Here is a 12,684-nt window from a genome sequence, read left to right as displayed (position 1 = left end):
TGCACCGCTTGTGTCAAGTCGCAAACAATAATGAAAGTTTTGTAACATTTAGTTTTTCAAACGAAAAGTTGTATCCAGAAACTTATAGCAACTGAGGAAAAACAAACACAGCATTTGGCTATTTACTGGAGAGCCGACAGCTGAGGGTGCACTCCTAAGACGTCGAATTACTAATGTGATATTTTTTTGATAAGAGTATTTTTAGATACCAATTAATTCGCCCCTCTTCAAAGAGTCTAATTTTGTCTACTTTTATTTTGACAGGAGATTTCTAAATTTCCTACAGAGGCATGCCCAACATCTGTGCACTTTACACGTCAGCATCCCTCGCCGGTGCTATGCGCATGCGTCCTGTTAAACAGCTGTCAAACGGGCTACTGGCTGGTTGATAAATACACTTCAATTTATCCTAAGGTCACTAAAAAACGATAATTTACACTGAATTAAAAAAAAAAAAAGTATAAATATGGTCAAGTTTAATATATTCACCTAAAATACAAATACTCTTACCTAATCAGTAGAGTTTAGTATCTAGTAAGGCATTGTATTGTCACATATTTAATCGTCTGTGCTCATCTGCTCCTATGGGTTCTGCTCCAGAGGACCTGACCTTACTCTCCGTGCTTACACAATTTTTCTCCTGTCACACTACATACCTCCTGCGAGAGAGAGTGCAAAACCGAGGGAGGCACATTTATGAAGGATGATGGTGAAAGGAGGGTGAGCTCAGAAAGACAGGTTACAGAAGGAGCACAGATGTGTGAGAAATTAAAACTAACATAAAGTGTCAGAAGATAACAGCTTCAGTGCTTCTTGGAATTGTTGTTACACATTTCTGAATTTCAGCAGAAGGATACCTGGGAACACAAATTTAGACAACCCATTCGGATTTTACTCACTCGCAGTGGATGTGCAGGCGTGGAGCAGGTGTTGGTATTAGACAGGGGGAGGCCTGGGTGGATGGGTAGCTGTGTGGGTGTGAAGCTGAGGTCTCTGTGAGGACAGGAGGCTCATTCGGATTCACTTCATTGCATTATTTGGGTCATCGCTTCCTCTACTTCACCCTCGTCTCATACTCCCCTCCTCTGTCCTTTCTCCTCCTTTCTTTTCCCCAATCATCCAATTATATTGACTTCAGAAGCACAGGAGAAAGAGACAAAAAAGGCCTTAAAATAACCAAGAAGCTTGGGGGGAAATGTGGTTGATGAGCAGAAAAGGAAATTAGTTAAAATGCTAAGAGGATGAAAGAAAATGGAAAGTGGATATAAAAAGCAGAGAAAACATAATTGAAATGATTGCAAATAAAGAAGTGACAAAGTGACTGATGACTTCTGCTTCTCACATCCCCCCATCTTCATAGTCAGCCCTGCAGTGTTGGGTGTAGCCCATTAGGCTTTACACATATTGTTTGTGTGTGTGTGTGTGTGTGTGTGTGTGTGTGTGTGTGTGTGTGTGTGTGTGTGTGTGTGTGTGTGTGTGTGTGTGTGTGTGTGTGTGTGTGTGTGTGTGAGAGAGAGACAGAGAGAGCAGCTGTGCATATAAATCTACCTCTATTTGTTTTCAGTTTTATGGCAATATCCTAGTTCAGTGTATTTGTTTGTGTGCACATGTGTCATTTGCTCTGAGAACAAATTCCCTGCAACCACAATTATGACAGCAAGGTAACTGAGAAAGCTGAAGACAGAATCACAGAAGGCAAAAGATGAGGAAACACGGGGGAAAAAACCCTTAAAACAGACCCTTCAGAGACAGGTTACACAACAGGCAAAGGTGTTGAGAAAGTGAGTGTGCAGCAGCAAACAAGATTAGGATTAGAGGAGAGGATGATTCTACTTCAGGGACTTAGTGTAAAGATAAAGACAATGGGACTGAAGACACTCCTCCTTGTAATTAGGATGCTGATCTCCAAGAGAGATTGGATGACAGATCAGTGGTGTGTGTGTGTGTGTGTGTGTGTGTGTGTGTGTGTGTGTGTGTGTGTGTGTGTGTGTGTGTGTGTGTGTGTGTGTGTGTTTGTTTGTGCACAATAGGTTATGTGTGTGTGGTAGATTGTATGGATACTAAAGGGACAAAATGATGACACAATATAGATGATTTCTGCGTTCAATGTGAATTTTTACGTTATTACAAGTTTATGTTCTGTCTCATTCATTTAGATTTAAAAACACGTTTTTAAGTTGAGTTGATTACATGTACGTTTCCATGTCATTTTGTTACACAATTACAATGTTAAATGTTACATTTATTGGAATCTAGTCAAATGAAACTTACTTGATTAGTGTACATTCAGTTTTAACCAAGTATCTAAGTATCTAAGACCCCCAAGAATCTTTTTTCTTTCAATCTTTTGTTTCTTCTTTTTTGAGTGTGCATTGTATAGCTACACATTTTCTTCCACCATAAAGCCCCACACCCTCCTCTAGTGCAAGAGAGCCCATCTATCGCACCTCCATCCCTAATCCCAGTTCCTTTAAAAAAACAAACAACTATTGGTCCTCTCATGTTCACAAATTGACCCATTGGCTTGAATCTCAAGACCTGCTGTGGTGCAAACTGGAACGCCTGTCGTGCACTTCCTCATCCTTAGAAGCTTTATTATTCTCTCCACTACCACTTAAGCCCTCTCATTTCACCCAAAATCCCGTGGTACAGTCTAGTCTAAGGGTCTGGTCACAATTCAGGAGTCATTTTAAGTACATCTCTGCGTCAGTACACATGCCCATCACGCAGAACCATCTGTTTACTCCTGGCCTCATTGATGGTACCTATGTACAGTGGAAGCGTCATGGTATTAATACATTTAAGGATCTCTATAAAGATGGCACTTTCTTAACTTTTTTAGACCTGTGTTCAGAAACAAATCTTCCGGCTACCAATCTATTCCGTTATTTTCAGGCACGGCATTGCACTTCTGCTCTCTTCCCCTCCTACCCTCTTCTCCCAAATGTCCAACCATGGGAGGAATTCTTATCCCTTAAACCCAATAAGAAGTCAATTATATCTTTAATATATAAACAACTTATGGATTTAAATGTCCATTCCGTTGCTAAAATTAGGGGGGCTTGGGAGCAGGAGTTAGGAATAATTTTTTCGGATCAGCAATGGGAGAAAGCAGTATCCAATGTCCGTTATAGTACGTCCTGTGCCAGGTTACAACTCATCCAGTTCAAGGTGTTGTACAGGGTTTACTATTCAAAGTCTCGTCTGTCTGAGATTTACCCACAAGTGATGGATCAGTGTGAGAGATGTCATGCCACCCCATGTGACCGAGGCCATATGTTCTTTCTGTGCCCAAGACTCCATGGCTTCTGGAGTCAGTATTCAGTTATTCTTTCCAAAGCTCTTGGGACCCAAATCTGCATGGACCCTTTTCTAGCTGTTTTTGGGCTTCCAGTCAACACTGGTCTAACCGACCCTACACACTTCAAAATATTAGCCTTTACATCACTTTTGGCTAGACGTTGCATCTTACTCCTTTGGAAATCTTCAAAGCCACCTTCAGTTTCTTTTTGGTTTAGAGATGTGATGTCATCTCTTAAATTGCAAAAGATAGGCCTTGTGGCGAAGGGCAAATACAGAGAATTTTATTCTATCTGGGGCCCCTTCGTGGACTATTGCAAGTCATTAAACGCTCTACCAGCTGATTAATATCATGTCTCTTCCCCCCCCCCCCCCTTTTTTTTTTTTTTTTTTTTTTTCTCTTTCCCCCCTTTTGGGGTTTGTGTTTGTTTTGGGTTTCTTATTAGGTTTTGTTTTGTTTGTTTACTTAAGCGTGTGTGTAGGTGTGCCTGTGTGTGTGTTATTGTGTCTGTTCATGTAAGAAAAACTAAAAAATATGTGAGGGGAACAGATTGTGTTGTCATTGTAAACTACTGTACACTTGTCTCTCAATAAAAATATTAAAAAAAAACAAAAAAAACAAACAACTAATGTCATGATACTTTTAAACCAACAGGGGGGGATATGACCCTATTAAAAACAGCGGACATACATAGTTGATCAAGAATTGCTCTTATAAAATAAAATTAAAACCTTTTTAATTTATTATTTATGTATTAATTTATTACAATGACAATTTTTAAATTAGAATTAAATTAGAGTGTGTATGTATATATATATACATATATACATACATGTATATGCAAGACCTATTAGCAAGAGCAGGAGTCATAATGCATTCTTAAAAGTCAGATGAAAAAAATCTTTAATCATAAGCAACAGCATTTTATTAAAAACATTTAATGAACCTGGTCTTTGGGCTTTTGACATTTTGATGGAGCTTAGAGATCTTTTAGAGTCTGCCAATGCATCATTAAAGGAGGCCCAGACTGCTCACTTTGCAAACATAAGCTCCTTTTCAGAAAGAAATCCAAAGATTTTATGTGATGGTATTAATAATAATAAAACAACTCGCCCTTTCTCTCTGCCATGTCTAATAAGTTGTTTTTTGGGTTTTTTTGTTTTTGTTTTTTTTTGATAAGATAATGACTTGGCGCATGTGACATTCCAGTAGACCTCCATCTCACCTCCATCTCTTATTGTTCTGGATTACTTTCAACTGATCAGCTTTCAAGATTTGAGAGTGATGATCACTAGAACAAAGCAATCCTTCAGCCATCTGGATGTAATACCAGTCTTTATTACTACAGTTCTTGCCAGCTATTAGCCCTGCACTGTTAATTCTTCACTGTCTACGGACATGTCCATATATCAAAGTTGCTTTTTTTCGACACATCTGGATAGAGTTGTGTGCTTAGAACTTGCTGCTGCATTTAAATATATATAAATACTTTAAAACTCAGTCTGTGTTTTGAAAAAGACAATCCACAGAAACTGCTCTTATGATGGTTTCTTATGGGGGATCTTTCTGATAGCCTGTACTGAAACCTAGCTGGCCCTACTGGGTGGTGTTCCACAAGACTCTGTTTTGAGGCCCCTTTTGTTGCTTTCTAATGTATACTTACACCTCTATCTGATGTATTAGATAGGGGACATCCTAGGCTTTCCATTGATATCTCAAGTGTTTTAGCTCCAGAGAAGAAGAAAATCACAAAAAAGGTTCAATGGCAAGATTATTTTTCCTCGGTTCTCTGGAGGATATCCAACTTATATGACATTGTTCTTTCAAATAATGTGATTTAATTTATCAAGGACTGATCATTACCTCAGATGATGACAAATAAATTAGTGCCTCTCTCTTTCAGCCACAATGTATTTTTGTTGCAAAGCACGTTGCTATCTTTGTCTTGAAAGGTGCCATATAAATGAAACATTTATTTACATTATACATCTCTCCAGTTTTGTTTTGTTTTTTCTGCCTTTTAAAGCCACCTATAGACATACCTACTTACACAGGTGTTTAGTTAGCACCAGGTCTGCTTTTATTCAATGCACTTTCATGAATTTCCCCTCCTCTTTTTGGTAATTTGTCAAATTTGTATGTTTTTTTCTTCTTAACTTTTTTTAAATTACTTTTAATTCCAGTGTTCCTTTATTTCCACTTTTCTCTGCTGTGGATTTTTGTGACAAACATGGTCCCTTTGTTGGATATATAAATAAATATTATTTCTTCAGCACATATAACAGTGGATAATAATTTTGAGAGTCTAAACTTTTTGATGGGGCTCTCTTTAGGAAACGTTCTTTTGTGAGAGAAAACATGTTACTACCACTCATTCCCAAGAAATGCACCTTGGTTATTTTTGTGCAATTATCCTGACACAATGACAAACATCTCTCTGACTCCCCTCCCACACTGGTACGTAGGAAACCAGTGCCAAACAATAGCTGCTCTTACCCCAGTCACATACTGACAAGTATTCATTCACCGTTCCAAATCACTGAATTTAGGTGTTCCAGTCTCTTCCATGGTCACGGGTCCAGCATGGTACTGTGATAGGAGCTACCTGTGCAACAAGTCCAGTTATAAAAAATCCTAACTACTAAATATTCCACAGTCAGTTGTGAGAGGAAGTGATTGGGATCAACAGCAACTCATCCACAAAGTGGGAGTCCACGGAAAATCACAGAGCGAGATCAGCAGATGCTGAGGCGCATGTTAGCCTTCTTGTTCATCATTGGTGTCTGACCTCACAAATATGCTTCTGGAAGAATGGAAAAAATCCCATAAACACATTCCCTATGTTAAGAATGTCTCTTAAGTTTATATCTGTGTAAAGCCAGACAAGCAAATACCTTTGGCAATATTTATTTATTTATTGCCAAGATATAATAATGTGGATATACAACCCATCGTTCATGCCAAGAAACAAGTGGATCATGTGTCTTTAAAACAAATGCATCATTCGGGTATGTTCTGACCTCTTCTGTGCCATCAGCAATTGCACCGTGGGTATGATGGCTTACACCAACTTGCCTGTCAAAAAGTTCACACAAACTTTAGTGATTGTTAACTCTCCTGCTTATGCTGCTGCTCATGACTCTAAAGCTTCCTGTGAGTCTGCAGTGTCATTAGTTTTTTTTTCTACACTCTCTGTCAGTCAAACCTTGAAGCAGCAGGTAAGCCTTCTGGGGTGAAACTCACCAAGACCTCAATTAGCCATGGTCGCATGAAGTGGGTGTTTTGAACCACACTTCTGAGCAGTGCTCTGAAACATCTGCATTTTGTAAGCTCAAAGCGTCAGTATCAAGCCTGCAATCCCTTACCAACCTTCCAGTGATTTCCTAGTGTTTGTTGCAGTCCTCATGTGTTGATTTCCTTGTGTATGATAGGACAGTTTCAAGTTCTTTGGACTCTGATCCTATGGATTTCTTCCATATACTTCTCCATGCAGAATAGCAGTGCAGGAGGAACACCTGATGTCCGTTGTAATACATGTAATGCATGCTAAGTTTTCTTGTATAAGCTGGACAACTTTTATTTATATAGAGTCAATTCCCTGCTGCAGCCACCTCAGAGGCACTCAACATTAGGTAAAATGTTTTCCCATTCTGTTTAAGGCTATTTTGCATAATGGATGCATTTCAGAGAGTCTATTAAGCATTGCTTCCCCTGCTCGGTCTCTGTCTCCCTCATCTCCTAATCTATAATGAGAAGACAGATCAAGGACCTCTCGGTGTATCTTGGCAACAATTATATGAACTAAGCACACAGGAAAAGTGAGAAATGGAGAAAAGAGAGACAGATAGAGAAAGTGTGTCAGAGAGAGAGAGAGAGAGAAAGTGAAAGAGGGCCCACTGTGTGGAGATAAGATGGTATTCTCCATTCGTGCAAAATGAGTTCATTAGAGGAGGGAGAGACGGTCATTGCAGGGAATCAAGGTGTCTGTGTGATAAAGGGTGGGAGCGACAGATTGGAGGGAAAAAAAGAGTTTCATTTCCTGTTCTTCAGAGGCACCGACGGTATCGGAGAATCAGCGGAGAGGCTGCGTAAAAGAAGAAAAAACCGGAGAGACAGGGAGAGGACCGACCGAGTGTGTTAGAGAGGTAAATGCCAGGATTATTTGTCAGGGAAAAGAAGAGTCACCCTCTGAAAAAAAGATGACTGAGGGGAGAGTTGAAAGATATGTCAAATTCAGCTACTCTGTAAGAAGTGGAAAGCCACTGCGACTAAGCGTTAGGTTGCAAATCAAATCCTGTGAGGGAGTTCTCAAAGTGACAGCAGCCCAGACACAGAGCACTGGCCCAGGCTCGCTCGGCCCAAATTCATATAAGAAAGAGAAAAACAGGAAGATACGAGTGCTGGGAAAGAGATGAAATGAGCTGGAGGTCTTGATAGACACCTGATAGTGAGGGAGGCTGGCAGACAGGCAGCTCAGCAGATGCTGAGATGACAGGTACAGCGGGGTATGCTGGCTGTGCTGCGCTGTTTAATATAGATCTGCAGCGATAAGGTGAGACAAAGAACACAGGATGTGTCCATCAGCCGGGGCGGAGGGAGCTCAGAGGAAATTGCCACAATAAAGTGCACACCATCGCACATACAGGAGGAAAGCCTGGCGCGCAGCTTTTAGCATGTGGACCCACTACCAGGGAGGTGCAATTTTTTTTATTTTCTTTTTAAGTCAATTTTAAAGTTCATTTCAAGCTTGTCAGATGGAGCAGCTGATGTATGGAAAATGAGAAAAACTGCTTACCAAAATAATTTAAAAAAATTTATTTTCCATAGTATCAATACCAACGCTGATGCTGGTATCGGATCAATACTAGCTTCATAGGATCGATCGATTGTTTCCATCCTCTAAGTTCAGTATGAAGTCCACTGAACTGTGTTGAAGAAATTATTCTTTAGGAAGGAAAAAACAACATCAAACACGAACATTTACATCCCAGCTCTGAAAAATAACACTTTCAAAATACATGAAATGGTGTTTTGTTACATTTAGCAACAGGAATTGAAGTTCTTGTAGAGCACATATGCACATTAGCTTTAATTTGTATTCGCCAAAAGAACAAAAGAATAATGGTAAAGTGCAAACTTGACCAGGGCAGAAAAAAACACATTTGTTGCGAACACAACTTTGGCTCTTTGCAAGCACCTGGGCAGACAGGATGCTAATGCTAAGCTAACAAGCGCCCAGAGTGAATGCCGACCCCAGCCCGACAGCCAGACCGTGAACTTCAACATGTAACAAATGGAGTCAGGCTGCAGCCTCCATTTCTACTTGTTCATGTTTCTAAGGTAGGAACTGTAACCTCCGGTTCATGTTGTTAAACAGTAATTTTGAGACAATGTGTTCCAAGTCATTTTATGGAGAAATGCAAAATTAATGGAAAGAGCAGCGTCATGAATTACTTTTTTCTGGGAGTAATTCAGTAATTTAGTGCATTACCTTTAAGAAAAGTGTTCTGTGTAATAACCACCCCGGCACTGATCACAACAAAGAGGGGAAATACCTCCACAAATATTTGACCGCACATTAATATGCAAAAATGTCTTTGATATGCTGCTGTGGTGGCCAATGAGGACCCAGTGAAAACTGATAATTGATAATTGGAAGTGAGAATCAGAATCACTAAATTCTTATCAGTCCATATCCGTTCAGTTTACAAATTAATGATCATTCATCTGATAAATCAGGAGACTCCGCTCCCTCCTATACAAGCTGCATTTATACTTTAAAAGCATTGGTATTGGCCTTGTATTTTACTTGAAGTTTACCAAAATTTTCAGAATCAAACAGAACTATTATACATTTATAGAACTGCTCATCTGATGCATATTCACAGCTCAGATGGGTGAGCTTCAGATCAACATCTCAGCATTGCAGGAATCATACGCACGCGTGTCTCCTCATATTCTATTGTTCATGTCAGTGTGTGTCTCTCTGTGAACACAAGACTGTTAGCTAATGCTGCTGATAGCAGATTTCAGTTACAGGATTAATCAGTGATGACAAGAAACTATTACCTTCTGTGTAATTGTACACACAGATGCACACAGTTTGATAGACAAACTCGGAATATCCTGACAGGTTGGGACAGCCCACGGCAACAGATGACTTGCAGAGGGCTTTGATGCTTATACCTTTAAGACTACATATCATTTTTCACAAAATATTACTACACTGTATCTGAGCTGTTACCCGAACAGACTGTCATCAGAGAGCGACACACAGAGGAATCTCATAAGATAATCAAATCTTTTATTTTTCTCAGCCTAGAGCACTTACATGTATTTTAGCACAGATACCCAAACTCTTCCAAGGAGTGGAGCCCCCTGCAAAGTCACCCCAATTATACACCAACAAAGACTGAAAAGTATGACTTTCTTGGAAGGCTTACCAGGAGAAGATATATCTGATATTCCCGTCTTGGTGTGGTTCCTGCATCATCTTAAAACACAAAACTCTCTTGTAGTACAAATGGTCAGAAGTTCAACTGTTTTCTTTATTAAGTTATACAATATAATAAATATATTATCAAGTTGGGTTTGCTGTTAACCCAATTTAATTTACTCATGATCGTTAATAGCATTAGCTGGCTTCTAGGCTAGTGCTAACTGAATGCTCAGACAACATCATTGGTCAGTTGCAAAGCTGATCTTGTGTTGGTGTTGTTTCTATATCAACATTGTTATAATGATATAGAAACAACACCAACACAGGGATATCAGGAGAAAGGCTTTTGTCTCTAAAATGAAAGTGGCAGCATGGCCTAGGTTTTGAACAAACCACAAGATTTCTGGAACAATGTCCTCCTCTGTGGGTTCTCTGGGCTTATTTTTAAATTTGTGGTTGTTATTTGGTTTAATGTTAATTGGTCCAAGTGTTTCCTTTAGTTCCTGTGAGATTTCCAGCCTTGGACACAATTTCTTTGTGAAGTTACTCCCTTTGCTCTCCCTCCTGTGTCAAGTTGCTATTTTTATGTTAGATATTTCTATTTTAGTTGCCTCTGTTATACTTAGATGAGCATGTGCCGCTTGTGCTTTGTCTATCATTTTGTTCCCCGTCTCCTTACCTTGATTAAGTTCAGATGTGTTTTGTGGTCCTGGTGTTTCCAGTTTCTCAGATATCAGGTATATCTACAGCCTTAGTCTTCCTTCAGTCTTTGTCAGAGTGTCTGTTAATATCTTCTTCTGTTGTGTTATGCTTCTGCCGATAAGTCTGATTTCTTTAGTTTGATTTATGTTCTGGAGTTTGAATTGTTTTTTTGAGCATGAGTTCTTAACCTTATCTGTTCGCCCTTGACTGTCCCCTGGGTGACAGGACAAAAGTGGTGGTGGTATCTGGCACATACAGTGCTCAGCATAAATGAGTACACCCCAGTTATAGTCTTAGGAGAAAAGCCACACCTAAAACTACAAAATTCGAATTAACAGGCATTTAACCACAGGTGAGTCTCATGATTTATTGATGTGACTGAAGTGATGAGACAAAGATCACTGTTTTTGGAACTAATGGTTTTAAAACTGTATGGCATCATAAAGGTGAGGATTTTAAAGGGTATTTTAAAGCATGGTGCCTACAGTGAAACATGGTGGTGGCAGTGTCCTTATGTGGGGTTGCATGAGTGCTGCTGGCATTGGGAAGCTGCATTTCATCGATGGTATCATGAACTCAACAATGTGCTGCTCTATTCTGCAGAAGAAGATGCTGCCATCACTCTGTGCACTTGGTCATTGTGCACTTTTCCAACACGACAATGATCCAAAACACACATCTAAAGCTACTGTTGCATTTCTGAGGAAGAACAGGGTGAAGGTGATTGAATGGCCAAGTATAATAATAATAATGGATACTTTATTGATCCCCATGGGGAAATTACTTGTTTTTCTCTGCATTTGACCCATTCACTCAGTGAAGCAGTGGGCAGCCCACTAAGCAGGCGCCCGGGGAGCAGTGTGTAGGGACGGTACCTTGCTCAGGGGTACCTCAGGGTAGCCGTTAAGTGGATTCGAACCGCCGACCTTCCGATCATGGGGCGACCACTTTACCTACTGAGCTATCCCTGCCCTAGTATGTCTCCTGATCTGACCTGTGGAGAATTCTGAAGCGAAAAATTGAGCATCACTCGCCATCCAGCATCCAGGCTCTAAAAGAGGTTATTCTGGAAGAATGGAAAAAGATAGATGTTGCAATATGTCACAACTTGTTCATTCCATGCCTAGAAGATTTGGTGCTGTCCTTAAAAAAACAAAACGGTGGTCATACAAAATACTAGATGTAGTAAAACTGAAGATTTTGTGATCTAAGTTATATTATTAACCTTAATTTCATGTTATGGAGTTAAACAAGTGTTCAATAAAACTCAGCCTTGTGAAATTTTTGGAAATTGTTTGTTTGTTTATTGAGCTACTGATTAAATTCATACTTTTTGAAGGGGGTGTACTCATTTATGCTGGGTACTGTATACAAAAATTTTAGAGACAAATGTGAAACCATCTGATCCCAAACTATCAAGGTGTTGCAAAGGCACAAAGTCCAGACATGAACCTTATTGAAATGGTGTGGCAGGATCTAAAGAGAACTGGGTACAAACAAATGCCTGCAAACCTCAATCAGCCGACGAAACACTATGAAGAAGACCGGACCAAATTTCCTCCGCAGAGATGAAGTTATACAGATAAAAATTTAAGTTATTGGGACGAAAGATCATTACACACTCTGCACTTCCTGATTGCTTGAATCCATCAAATTGTGAACAAGAATGGACAAACACAAAAACTTACAGATAACAAGATGACAGAGTTCATTGTTTAATTCCATATATCTTTATTATCTGTTATTTCCCATATATTTATTTGTATATATATATATTTATATATATATATATATCTTTATTCTATACAGTTGTAGTCTCAATAGTCTTTTATTGACATACAAGGATCGCAGATAAGCTTGAGAGGTACGAGAGAGCGAGGCAAGAGGGAGTTTAATTTCTTCATAAGATGTTTTGGCATTTAACAAGACAACAGGAGCACGTCACAGACACCCACCCACACGCACACACACATTTGTAGCACAGGACACATACACACCACTGCATGCACACATAAAGGGGCTGAACACCTCTAACCCGTACAACATACTACCTGAGGTGTACACACACACGTGCGCACACACATACACACGCGCACACATTCGCACGTCAACGGGAGAATGAGGAGGAGACAGGCATTCACAGGATTACATTAATACCAGACTGACTAGTAAATACACATGTACATGTACAGTACTCTCCATATTTTTAACTCCTGCTCCTACATACACACAGATACTCTCT

The sequence above is a fragment of the Rhamphochromis sp. 'chilingali' genome (genome assembly GCF_963969265.1).
Source record: "Rhamphochromis sp. 'chilingali' genome assembly, chromosome: 8".
Taxonomy (NCBI): domain Eukaryota; kingdom Metazoa; phylum Chordata; class Actinopteri; order Cichliformes; family Cichlidae; genus Rhamphochromis; species Rhamphochromis sp. 'chilingali'.
The sequence above is the reverse complement of the archived record's forward strand: the minus strand, read 5'-3'. Positions refer to the sequence as shown.